This window comes from Notolepis coatsorum (genome assembly GCF_963971535.1).
Source record: "Notolepis coatsorum genome assembly, chromosome: 7".
NCBI classification, from domain to species: domain Eukaryota; kingdom Metazoa; phylum Chordata; class Actinopteri; order Aulopiformes; family Paralepididae; genus Notolepis; species Notolepis coatsorum.
In genome coordinates, this window is record NC_140171.1 from 42,957,135 (window position 1) to 42,970,707 (window position 13,573).

The 13,573-nt window shown below is 42.6% G+C and overlaps 1 protein-coding gene across 9 annotated transcripts in view; it reads left to right on the forward strand.

The window, feature by feature from the left end:
- Positions 1 to 8,901: 8,901 nt before the first annotated feature.
- Positions 8,902 to 13,573, forward strand: part of clockb (clock circadian regulator b) — a 70,845-nt gene continuing 66,173 nt past the window's right edge. For all 9 annotated transcript variants that reach the window (XM_084319135.1, XM_084319137.1, XM_084319139.1 and 6 more), the window contains exons 1-2: positions 8,902 to 9,115; positions 10,332 to 10,472. The gene's annotated coding sequence lies outside the window, so the exon portion shown is untranslated. The remainder of the gene's footprint in view (positions 9,116 to 10,331; positions 10,473 to 13,573) is intronic.

Sequence of the window (13,573 nt, forward strand, 5' to 3'; positions counted from 1 at the left end):
TGGAGCCCCGGAGGGACGGTAAACGATTGGCGGCTGGTCTCGATGATCCCTACCGTCACGTCCGGGCGTAGATGGGCCGGCTGCAGTGGCGGAGGCGCCCTCTCTCCTCCTGGCCTTCTTCGCTGAAGGTCCAGCAGTGGCGGTGGTGGCAGCGGCGGCCACGGCGGAGGAGCCTCGACGACGCGGCGGCCGTCTGACTCCACCGGCAACATCGGGCAGGGGGAAATGAGGCTGGAGCACGGAGCGCTCCTCCTGCATCTCCCTGCAGGTTGAGGTCATCAGCTGCAGTGCCAACCCGAATAATCCAGCCTCGGAGAGGGGTGCCGTCAGAAGGGGAGTCCTCTTCTTCTCCGGCACACGCGCCTGCTCCAGCCAAAGGTGGCGCTGGGTCAGAGTGGCCAGGGCGCGCACTTTCCCAGCGGCTATAGCCTGCGGCTGAATCAGATGCAGGATGGCTCCTGCCGACTGATCATGCTGTAAATCAGTCAGCTCCGTGCCGCCCGTTAATATCCCGGACATGAATCTCGCCAGCTGCGCGATGTTAGAAGTGGCAGCTAGAGATTGTGTTCCGGTGATAAATAACTGGTCGCTCCAAAATGCCAACCGCCTCGCCGATTTCCCTTGGGGAACCGGCTTCCGTAACGTCTCCCACACCACCTCAGGACAAAGGAGCGCCGCCATCGGCCTATCAAGCCATGGCACGCCCTCCTTCATGCCGTTTACCAAACCCGCAACCCGCATGACTTGCACGTAGGCGGGAGTAAGGCCCATGATGTGGGAGACCACCTGGCCCTGACGGACATAGGCCGCCATTGAGGGGAAAAATGGGTAGACAACGTCCACCCCTCTCACCGGGCGACGTTGCCATAGATGACCTATGAGATCATCAGGGACAGGAACAGGCAATGGCTGCGGCAGCGGCACGCCGTTTGCGACTGCCGCCGCCGCCATGAGCTCGGGAAACAAAGCATGCAGTTCCCCCTGCATACTTTCCTCCTCCGAGCCCGCATCCCTCACATACAGCAGACTACTGGTCAAGGAGCCACATTCTGATGTGGCTGAACGCAGGGCATCCCACCGCCAAGTCGGAGGTTCTAACCCAACATCTGCGGACGGGGAACCCCAAGGAGACATCTCACCCCCCTCCAGTGTTACCTGGACAGGCAGGGGACATGTCTTCACCGGGCCTTCAAACAAGAACCCGTCCGCCTCTACCCCCCGTCCTCTGTCTCCATCGGGCATGTAGAGACCGACGCATCCTCATCTGGCTCCAGCAACTCACCAAAACCAGGCCGTTCGCATCTGCAAGCCACCATCTTGCGACGGGAGCGAGCTGACGCAAAAAGTTTGCGTCTCAAATCCCCCGCAACCAAAGGAGCCGGCCGCCCAACAGCGGACGACTCCCCGGAAGCAGAGGAACCAGAGCCGGAACCAGGCCATCGCACAGGAGACGGCACTGGTGCACCAGCTCCTTGGAGAGGCAAACTACCCATCGGACACCTACCGGGCGTGGCTGCCGACCACGAGAGAGGCCTCAACCCCGCTCCAAGACGCACGACAGAGGCGGCGATGGAGAACCGCTGGTGAAGAGTAGCGTTGCGAGCGCGACCCTCCGAAGTAGACATTATGACTTAGCTTTTTTCTTTCGAAATATATGAGAGAAGAAAAAAGCAAGAAAAAATTTAAACACGTCTCAACTTTCTTCAGCTAACAACCTCGTCAAGTGTGGGATCTACCGAAGGCACTTCCTTGTGGTGAAAGTGAAGAAGGAGGCGAGTAGGTGACCACCAGTGATGCCAGTAACGCGTTACTAAGTAACGCGTTATTGTAATCTGATTACTTTTCCCCCGAAAATAGTAATCTAACGCGTTAATCTTTAAAAGCCAGTAATCTGATTGCAGTTACTTGTCCAAGTGGCTGTGCGTTACTATTTCGTTACTATCTCATCATAAATTCATAATGCAGGCGGAATGCAGTATTTTATTTCGTTTTCGACAGTCAAAAATACATTTTGAGCTGTTTTTCTTATTTGGGAGTGACGTTGTGTGGCAGTGAAAGGGTTAAATACAAGAATGTGTCCCGCGGCGTGACTGGAGCCTCTGTCTGTGAGTGACTCTGCTTTGGTCCAATCACATTCCCCATCCACAGTCTGCGAATCAGAGGCAGAGTAGGGCGGGTCTTCACAGCACGTCATGTGACATATGCGCCAATCGTGTGACAGCAGGGCTCTGTCGTCCGGAGAATTCCACCCCAAAACGCTTGGCAAAATTAAAAGTGAAACTTTTGCGGTTTCTGTTCAGACTTCCATCCCAAAACGCTCGTCTAAACGTAGGCTCAGTCACTACTTCACAACATTCATATGCGGAGGAAACAAAATACTGTCTACCGCTAAAAACAGCACATCCAATTGCATTGAAAGCATCTGGAATCACAACACTAGCCGACGCTTCGACTAGGTACAGGAGGGTTGATGGTGGCAGAGCAAAAGCTCTTATTTGCCAGATTTACAGTTAATTTACATGTTAAAGAGAGACTGATTGTATGTTTATAGAGAGACAATTATAAAAACAATTTAATAGTTACAGTTGATATAATTGAATAGTTCAGCCTGCATTTGTTAGATGTGATACACTGGTTTTGTAAAACCACTGGCTGGCTGCTCTAATGCTGTGAGCATCATAGACTGTTGCTTTACCATACTTGATGGTACAGAAGCTGAAGCACTAGTTTAACAATTTACGTTATGTGCAGAGAAACAAGTTAAAAACAATTTATGCACTTTCAATAAAGCGTTTAAAAAAAACTGTTGGGGGAACGACGACGACTTCGTAACCTAGTTACTTTCAAAGTAACTAAGTTACTCTGATAATCAAGTAATCAGTAAAGTAACTTAGATTACTTTTTAAAGGAGTAATCAGTAATCAGTAATCAGATTACTTTTACAAGTAATCTGTGGCATCACTGGTGACCACACACCTGCTTATGAAGGTAAGCGGATAGGGGTGTGGCCAGACGAATGTTGGGATGTAAAGGTACATTGTGGAATTTTTTATTCAGTGTTCGTGCACGAAGTGAAGTGCGTGCAGATGACGCTGAGCGGCAGCCATAATGAAATAGAACTGTGTCTTTAGTGTTGTGTATCTTGTGTAGAGCTGTGGCCTTTTGGGCATTAGGAATGGTGTAGAGCTGGTACCTGAAGCTCTGGTTCATTGTATTGTGTTTAAGTCATTATAGTTTGTTGCACATTTCTGTTAACCCTTTGTATATTTGTTCCCTTGTTCACCCAGCCTATGGTGATTGCTTTTCTCTGTATTAATCTTTTGTTTTCGCACACGGGGACATTGAGGACAGGAAGATACCCTGCGGTCTACATTTTGTATCACATAGGTGACTTGATGTTAGAGACACCAGCTTTAGAGTGAGCACCACCACCTGTACTTTTGGGCGTTCGGCGCCTGTAAAGGGGAGGGTGGGTTTTCGTTTCCTTTTGTGTATTTGATTTGGTGCCACTGGTAGTCCTCTTTGCTCTCTGTGTTGCTGCGTTTTTGTAAATAAATATTGTTATTTTGGCAAACTGTTTCATGGTTTTGTGTCACTACACCCTCACCCACCATGTCTGTGGCCTTGTGTTGTGTCCCCTTACTGGGGTGCATAACAGCTTTCAATTAAGTTTTTCAGTTCGTTTTTTCAGAGTGTTTGCTAGTTTCAGTTTAGTTTTATTTTTAATATGGGGGGTATCTGTCACAGGCAATATTTAAGAAGTTCAGAATAGGTATTGTATAATACAAACACTTTGTGAAGGCAGTTGACTCACAGTCTGTATATTTTCATTTTTATTTCAGTTTGTTTTGTAAGTACACAATATAGTCTCCGTTTAGTTCAAGTTTTCTTTTCCAAAGTGTGGTTTTATCTTTATTTCAGGATCCCATGTGTTTCACGCCTAGATTTAGTTTTAGTTTTAGTTAACTATAGCTCAGTGGTAGAGCAGGTAAAATACTGAAAAAGCATTCCACTGTGACTTATTCACAAGATCCATAATTTTTTTTGTATGTATTGTTTCTAGTGCTGTCAATAGATAAAAGAAATTAACTAATTAATCTCACAATTTTCTGTAATTAATCTAGATTAAAAATAGCACTTTTCTACTTAAGACCGAAGCTTGTAACAGATATTTACTTGAGTAAAATCATGGAATTAATCTAAAATCAACACAAAGAAAGTATATTTAGATTCAAAGACTATTTTAATAGCTTACTTTGAATACAGTTTCTCTCCTGTGAAATACAAATGTTCAACAAAACCATCAACATTGACTCAGCTAGACCGCTTTCTTTGATCTGCGGCGCTAACAGAAATCAAAACAACCCAGGCCTATATGTTAAAGTGCAGATGTCTTGTATGAATTACCAGTAATATAAATCATTAAGAACAAAAAGGTGTTCCATCTTCATGTCAGATGATTTTCAAAAAGGTGCATGAGTCAATGTAAAAAAAGAACAAGCAAATATACTGCTGAAAGTTCAGAACGTTGAACATTTTTCATTCCATAGATTAATCTAGATAATTTTTTTTAACTCTTTAAATTATTTAAATTAATCATTCTCCAGAGTTAAAGCATTAATTTTGACAGCCCTAATTGTGTCACATGGCAACCATTGTGACCAAACATGGAGGGAGAATGGGTATTCTAACCATTCAAGTGAAAGGCCTCTATTCCCATTCCTCATAGTATGACTACTACCAGAGCTGTTTGTTATCATGGTAATAAATAGTTCTGTTACTATCCAATCCAATCCAACTTTATTTGTATAGCACATTTAAAACCTCTTAGCATGCAACGTCCTGCCGGCAGGACCTTTTTAGGACAATTTGCACACCGGCACTTTGGCGACCCCCAGTGGCTCTCGGGTGTGCATATTTTGTAATACAATATATATATCGAATTGAAGGCTTATTTGTTGCCTGTCGATAGCGACAGAATCTGACAAAATCCGTTCAGCGGTTCTCGAGTTACATGCCGGTATTTGAGGCTTGTGCAAAGTACACGGTATTGCGCAAAATACCACTCCCGACTCTTGCCGCAGGAATTCTGTAAATCTAGATCCGATCTTGAAGATGATTGTGGATCGTTGTAGCCAATGAGTCTGGCTTACCAATGAAACACCACGTGGGGATGTATGAATCTAAAAAACGAATGAGCGAAAACAGGAAGAGAAAAACAGCCGAATGAATTGAGTCTATGAGAAAACTCAGTTTTTCTTTTGTACACAGTTTACCAAAATCACTCCTAATCACTCATTTCTGAATGGATCTTTATGAAATTTGGACATGTACTACATAAGGCTTCAGGCTATGGGTCCGTAAACCATACCACCTTCTGGGGAAATACTACCGCTGGACTACTAACTACTACAGAAAAACTTGAGTAACAAGTTTTTCTACAACTCACGTTCAGACCTATGTTATTCGATTACGTTAGCACTAAAAGTGAATTTTCTTTCTGGAATCAGAAACTTCAGATTTCAAAAGAGACCAAGCTCATGCATGTGCTATAAGACTACATCTTTTTAAAAGCTATGGAGAACAAATGTGTTTTAAGATGGGACTTAAACACTGGGAGCGTTGGGGCCAGCCTAATGTGGGGGGGGCAACTCGTTCCACAGTTTGGGGGCTGTGCACGGTCCCCCCTGTTTTTTAGCCTGGATTTAGGGACAACCAGGAGGGACTGGTCAGCAGACCTCAGAGACCGTGATGGGGTGTAGGGGTGAGGTAGGGTGGGGCCAGACCATTCATCGCTTTATAAGCAAACAGCAGGATCTTATAATTGACCCTAAACTGCACAGGCAGCCAATGTACATACAACTATTTGATGATCCCAGGTAGTAAAACAGAAAGACAGTGAATAATGAATATGTTTCCACTTTGTGATTGTACAGAAAATCTATAATTAGATGAGTTTAGCCTCGTGGTTACAAGTGTGCTCCATGGAGGCGGTTAGGTGGCCGAGCGGAAATTGCGTTCGTCACCAACCCCGGAGCTGTGAGCTGGATTCGCCTGTTCGAATCCAGCTCACAGCTCCGGGGTTGTCACCAGCTTGGCTGGCCGTCTGCACTAATACAATTGGCTGTATTAGAGGGTGGGAGAAGCTGGCGGGGTGGGTCCGGGTCGTTGTAAACAGCGACTCCTACAGTTCGGTCGGGGCGCCTGCTAAGCGCGGATAGGACTTGAGGGGGATAGTGTGGTCCTCCCACACGCTACGCCCTCTCGATGAGAATCCGCGCTGCCAGGTGAAAAGAAGCGGTGATTGGCTGGACGTGTGTCGGAGGAAGCACGTGGTAGCCTCCACTCTCCCAGATGATCTGACTGTGGGGGGTAAGTGCGCAGCGACCAGGAAGGGACTGGGAATTGGCATACGACTAACATTGGGATGGGAGAAAATCGGAGGAAAATGGAGGGGGAAAAAGATAAAAAAAAAAAAAAAAAAACAAGTGTGCTCCATGAAAATGATCACTGGCCTATGAAAGTGCACATCTAATAAGGCATTTTTTACTCTTACTCCGGTACAGAGAAGGCCATAGACATATACATTATTCTATTTCTATGGATGAGGCACAGATGTAGAATTAAGAATTAACAACACTGGACCTCATTCACCAACATTGGTCCTCATTCTCAAACGGACATACGTAAAACTTACCAAGGAATTCCTTCGTAACTCGTTTTACGTATTTATTCAGCATTCTCTTATACGGCTGTGTATTGTAAATTCTTTGTAGGATTTACGTAGGATCTACGTACTCGAAAAGGCAGTCCTAAATCGGACAGACCGGTGTGCGCCCATGGTTTCAACCGTCATTGGGGATTACCGATACTACAGACATCCATGTAATTAAATAATTATAATGATAATTAATACAACAATATTTGTATTATTAATAATTACGTTTTGCATTTATAGTCCTGACTCAATGAGGCATTGAGTATTACACACACACTGCAAACTAAATAAATAAGAACTAAACCGATCGCCGGGGATAGCTACTGTATAGTTGAATACTGTATTAATATATTCTACAATCTGTTAATAAAGTTTTCAATCAATTCAATCAAACCCACACGGTCTCATCAAAACAAGGAGGATTACAGTGGCTGCTGATGTATGGAGGTGTGACTTAAAAAAATAAAAAATAAAGTCACTTTAAAGGAAGGAGGTACTGTATAGTATAGTTTAGATACTTTAAGGAGTTAAAGAGTTAAAATTGTAAATTGTATATAGTAGTGTATATAGGAACCAGTTTCTCAGGAACTTAGCATGTATTTTTTTACCATGCATATCTTGTGTCTTACCTATTTTATTTTTTCTATGTCTATTTTATTATTGTATTTTGCACAATCAATGCGGGCATGACCACCCGCATTTCACTGTATGCCCTGGTACGTATGTGACAAATAAACCTCTTGATTCTTGGTGTGAGGACACATCCACCCTTCTCATCAAAACAAGGAGGGTTACAGTGACTGCTGGCCTGGGATGGTGAAATTGATTTCTGAATGTATCATTAGTGATCAGACAACTGACAACATCCTCTCAGGATAACTGGAATGATCAAATATAGTTGAAACTGGGAACACTAGCAACTGTTGTGATCCTAAATGATTAATTAAATATAAATGATATATTCTGTTATTAATAAAACGGCCGATATGCTTGGACACTACAGAAAGGGGAACCTATAGATAACGTCATGGTCTTTAGAGCCTATGATTGGATGTGGATGAGAGAGAGAGAGAGAGAGAGAGAGAGAGAGAGAGAGAGAGAGAGAGAGAGAGAGAGAGAGAGAGAGAGAGAGAGAGAGAGAGAGAGAGAGAGAGAGAGAGAGAGAGAGAGAGAGAGAGAGAGAGAGAGAGAGAGAGAGAGAGAGAGAGAGAGAGAGAGAGAGAGAGAGAAAGGAAGCCCTTCCTCGGTGGCTGCGAGGCTATCCTCCTAACCGCACCCGCCTGGTGACATTCCAATGTCACTCCTCAGATTCGCATTCACACAAATACGGTGCATTATCAAATATTGTACCAGTCCAGGAGTATGCTCGATGTGGTCTTGTGAAAGATATGTATCGCATCGCAATACGAAATAGTCGTGAACACACACAATACAGTGTCTTGGTAAATAAAATGACAATGCTACAACAACCGTTTATTTATTATGATCTATCAAATAACAAGTACAGAGTTTTACCGTTCATAAAACTAGACGGGTTATTATTATTAGTCTGTAACCATAATGTAGTAGAATCATTCGGACTTTCCCTTCTCTAACAACACATTAATAACACTATGATTCGGCAGAGACAATGTAGCTTGTAGGAAATATGTCACAAAAACACGTGCCGTGTATCCTCCGAAAAGATATTTCGGCGATCTCCTTTCTTCTCTAGTAACATTACTGTACTTGGCAAAAACAGTGCGTCTCCTATACTGTCTCTCCATTGCGCATGACCACGTCGTAATATGAAGTGTAGAGGCCTCCTGTTTTTCTCCATAACCCGGAGTCCCCCCCGCCCCCCCCCCCCCCACCACCACCACCACCACACTGCAACCTCCAAAAATAAGCAAAACACACGAAGCTCACGATCGATAAATGTTGGAAGGTAGGGCTTCTCGACACACATATATACAATGTCAATAATAGTCTGATCGTTGTCAAATGGCACGGCAACAACAGAGAGTGTTTGAACGTGCGGCGCTGCAGAGAGACGCTCGGGGAGGGAGAGCAGCAAGGCCCAGTGACCCACATTCGGAGGAGCGTGTGTGTGAGTGTGTGTGTATGAGTGGGCGAGCGTGTGAATGTGTGCCCGTGTGTGTGTGTGTGCGGGAGAGTGTGTACTGTATACATCTGCCGCGGAAATGTTTCGGCCATCGTTGGGTTTAGATTAGTAGTCACTGTAGTGACGGATATGTATCGGTTATTATTTGGCTCGTGTAATAATAATAAGGATCTATCTCCGTGCCGATGTTTTGGAAGAGACTTTGGATCACTGGCTACATTCTGGAGATTATTATTTGCGAGCAATGTCAGTTGTTGCGTGACAGCAGCTTGAGGCTATAGCGCCAGCTTCTTGTGAGTGGTGGATGATATATGTTTTTCCCTCTAATGTAATTGTGTTTAACGCACCCGATTGTGTCATTCAATATTTGAGAGTATTTTTGCAACGACATCAGGCCGATGATGGAATAGCGTCAGTGGGTTATTACCACCAGGCCAGTGCAGGAGCAAGCTTATAGCGAGCTAGCTATAGCTAACATTAATTTGCTATCTTTTGGTTGTATAACGAACACCTGTGGCTCAGATCGGTATCAGGATTGACTGTACATAGCTAACGTTGTGTCCTTTTGTCTGCATGGTTACTACGAATCAGTGACGCTATAACAACATCACAATTGACCATGCATTCATTGGTGAAGCTAATTTAGCTACACGCTATAACGTCAACGTTACACTACCAGCGTAGCCATGGAGTGTCTCTCAATGTAATAATGTGGCAACAGTAGTTATTCACTATCGTCAGGACACAATGACTATATGTGTATGCTTCCTAGACGTCCCATATTTGGAATGTTCAATTTCAAACTACCAACACATTTACTATTCTAGGCGAAATAGTTGTCCTCGCAGGCAGCGCTGTGGTGAGATCAGGTTTGGTGCGTGTGAACACACCGATGTGTCTGTTGTGACACAGTGTTGTGTATTATTGTTGCATCTTCATAATTGGTGAATTCATTGAAGGGATAGATCATCATATAACGTCAAAATACACAATTTCGCATAAAGACGGGTTATTGGTAAGCCCTCGTCACATATTTGACCTGTTGCTGCTTCACTATAGGTCCAAAATTATTTATGGATATGACTCCACTACGCTGTTTCTTATTGGTAACACACTATCAGAAGGGGCTTGGCTCAGTATGCTTTTGTAACACTCGTAGGTCATTGAATCAATCCATCAAGTGTGTCATTATTTGTATTTGTACATACATTTGCAGTATCTTGAAGATGAATTTGCTTTAAGAGTGAAGAGTAATCTTTTCACATGTTCTTGGTTGTAATAGAGAGTACAGCTAACTGAACTCATTTTTTTAAGACTTGTTTAAGCTTATGGTCGTCCTGGGCTGCTCTATCTCTTCCAAATAGCTTAAAATGTCCTCCATTGTTTTCACAGATATTAGACCACTCCATTAAAGCTAGACTCTGAATGGGGAAATCCTCCTAGAAGAAAATACCCTTATTGACCTACTGACCCCTGCTGACCTTAGGGTTTGTCTCTCTTCCCCTACAGGTTTGCTTGACCACCATGTTCTGCCTGTGGTCCGACGCGCTTCCACAACCCCAACGACCTTAGAGGCCGATTTGATCCCAAACCCTTCCCAGAACTTTTAAGAAAGATCTATAACTGAGCGAGCACACAAGCTGCAGTGGGGTGAGAAGTGACCACACACACGCACGCACGCACACACACACACACACACACACACACACACACACACACACACACACACACACACACACACACACATGCACACACACACACATATTGGATTATATTATATGTTATTACTATTATGCACATCGTTGCGGGCAAGACCACCCGCATTTCATTGTATACTCGTATGCCGTGACAAATAAAACTCTTGACTTGACTTGAGCTCTGCTGTACTCAAATTTCCTTATCGAATTTTAAGGTTTTTATCAGGAGATTTTGGCACTCGTTGGAACTTCCCTCAACCAATCACAATGCATGGTCTGACCAAACTAGGGATGGGCAAAACTCACATAATTGCTTCGATAGTCACTGGGAACTATTTGAATACTAATTGCCAAGACCCCCCCCCCCCCCACATGTTAACATACTTTGTTTTTACTTAGTAGCAAACATAACATAATCAAACAAGTGAGCTAGCTGGCTGTTGACTTTGCAAACAGCTAGATATTTGGGAGGTGGACTAGGCTAATGATATTCCCAGGAACAAAAGCATTAATTCCTAAAGTTTACTTAATAGCGAACGTGAGATAATCAAGCAAGCAAGCTAGCTGGTTGCTGTCATTGTTAACAACTAGATAGTTGGGAGTCCGACCAGACCAACATTATTCCACATGCTTGAAATGTGTGAGCTTAGTGAAACAACATGGCAAATGTACAAACCTTTGCTACAATGTAACATCTCCGGTCTCTCTTTCTTCATTTTTCTTTTCTGTTCTCCCAGCCATTCTGCCCTAGTGCCTGTGCACAGCAAGGGAACTCCTTGTATTCTATTAGAATATATTTTTCCATATAAAATACATTTTGAATCTTTCTTCTATTTTATCTTCGGGATTTCAGCACCCAGTGTCAGATATTGAGAGCGCGGTCTATCTTGACTCCCATATAAAATCAGCAATGACATACTTTTAGAATATATTTTAATATATATGGTAACTTCAGTAATGGTATATACGTTTTAATAGTCAATTCAATTCAAACCTTTATTTAAGACTCGGAAATTCAGTTGAGGGCAACTCTCATTTTCAACAATCAGAAAACAAACAAATTACGAAAACAAAAATAAGTCAGTAGAAATCTTGTATAAATGTAAGGATATATTAAACTATAAAGCCTTGCACATCATTTACTGCTCACTTATACTTCCTTACATATCTTACTGTGTGGAAGTATGGGGGTCGACATTTAAAAATACTGTAAATCCGATAGTCTTACTGCAAAAGCGGGCCATTCGGAGCCTTCATAAGGCTGGTTACTATGACCACACAAATCCACTGTTTATAAAGTAACATGTTATGAAATTTTATGATTTGGTTTATTACAAAATTATGCAAATAATGTACAGAGCTAAAGCAAAGTTACTCCCGGACGGTGTGCAAAGGTTTATTTCAATACATGAAAGAAAATATGATTTGAGAGACATTTGTAAATTTACTGTTCAAAAAGCTAAGAAAGGGATTAAAAGGAGGTGTATTTCTATTGTTGGGGTTAACTTGTGGAACAATGCTGATATACATTTAAGAATCGCTTTTGTTTTTTTAAGAAAATGGTTTGTATAGCTATTTTTGAAGATTACAAATGTGAATAATAATTGTTTTGTTTTATTTTAGAATACTGTTTTGGAGTCTTAATTTTGTTAAGAATATAGGACAGGCATAAATAAGCATTATGCTTCGGGGGTGCACGATATTGTTTTTTTGACCCCGATATCGATAACTTTCTGCTCCTCAAGGTCGATACCGATAACCGATAATATATATATATTTATTGTATTATAATTTTTTTTTAATGTATATTCCTGTAGTTTTGACCTAACCAGATTTATCATGACATGAGCGTTACTACTATGAACAAAACAAAGCCAAGAGAACAGTTTTGACTCTTCAAATAAAGTGACTATATTTATTTTTCCAAATAAATATAATTTGAGTCAATCACAAAATTCACAATCCGTCAATGTCATTAACAATGTGTTTCCCTGAACAATGAGTGAACTGAAAACCAACAGGTATTGTGCTTTGTCAGCAGATAAAACATTTGACGCTATAGGAGAGGAGACTGTTGTGGTCTTGGTCCATGAAACAACTATTACTTGGCATTTATAGGACAGCACGCCTCAAAAATAATTAAATAAACCAAACAAACATCACAGGTCCATATGTCCGTGGTGAAACTTACGTGCTGTGATTGCTGGCTGCTTTGTCACGTGTCTGGTGCGCCCAGCAATCACAGTGCTCTTACTGTAAAATGCGGAAGCAGCCATTTTAGCGAAGGCTAGCTCAGTGATTTATTTTACTTGTTTATAAAAATGATTTAAAATGTTTATTAGCAACGCCGAGCTTTCAAACCCCGCCGCGTGTGTGTGTGAAACCCTAATGGAACGCTGGGTACCTTTGAAATTTATATCTGATATATTTTGGACCCACCGCTAGCTTTTAACAACTTCCCATGGATATATCCGTGCTTCTGTCCACAACGCATGGATTCGAAACACGGATTTCTCTGTGGTCCGTCCCCAATGTGTTAAGCAGTGCTTGGTGGTGCAAATTAACCTGGCTACTACGGAGCAATAAGTGATTGATTGATTGATTGAAAACTTTATTAACAGATTGCAGAATGGGTACAATACAGTACAGCTCAATACACACAATTGTTAAGGGGATGCAGACCAAAGAAAGACTTTCGTCTTGTTTACATCAGGGTCCCCCATTTTCAATTCATCAGGACATATATGACATACATGACATACAGATAGTCAGTACTGCTACATCTATACATTTATGACATACCAGATTTGCAAATACAGTACTGTTTGTGATACAGAAGGAGTCAAGAAAAGGGAGTATATACATTTGACGTAGAAACTGTACATTGGAGGAGGTTGGGTGGGGGGGGTTGGGTACATTGGGATATTGACAACCATACTGGGTAATTTACATTGGAGGTGGTTGGGGGGGGGGGGGCACACTGTATAAACAAGTAAAACTGTACATTGAGGGGGGGGGGGGGAGGAGACACTGTACAAACAAACAAAATTGTAC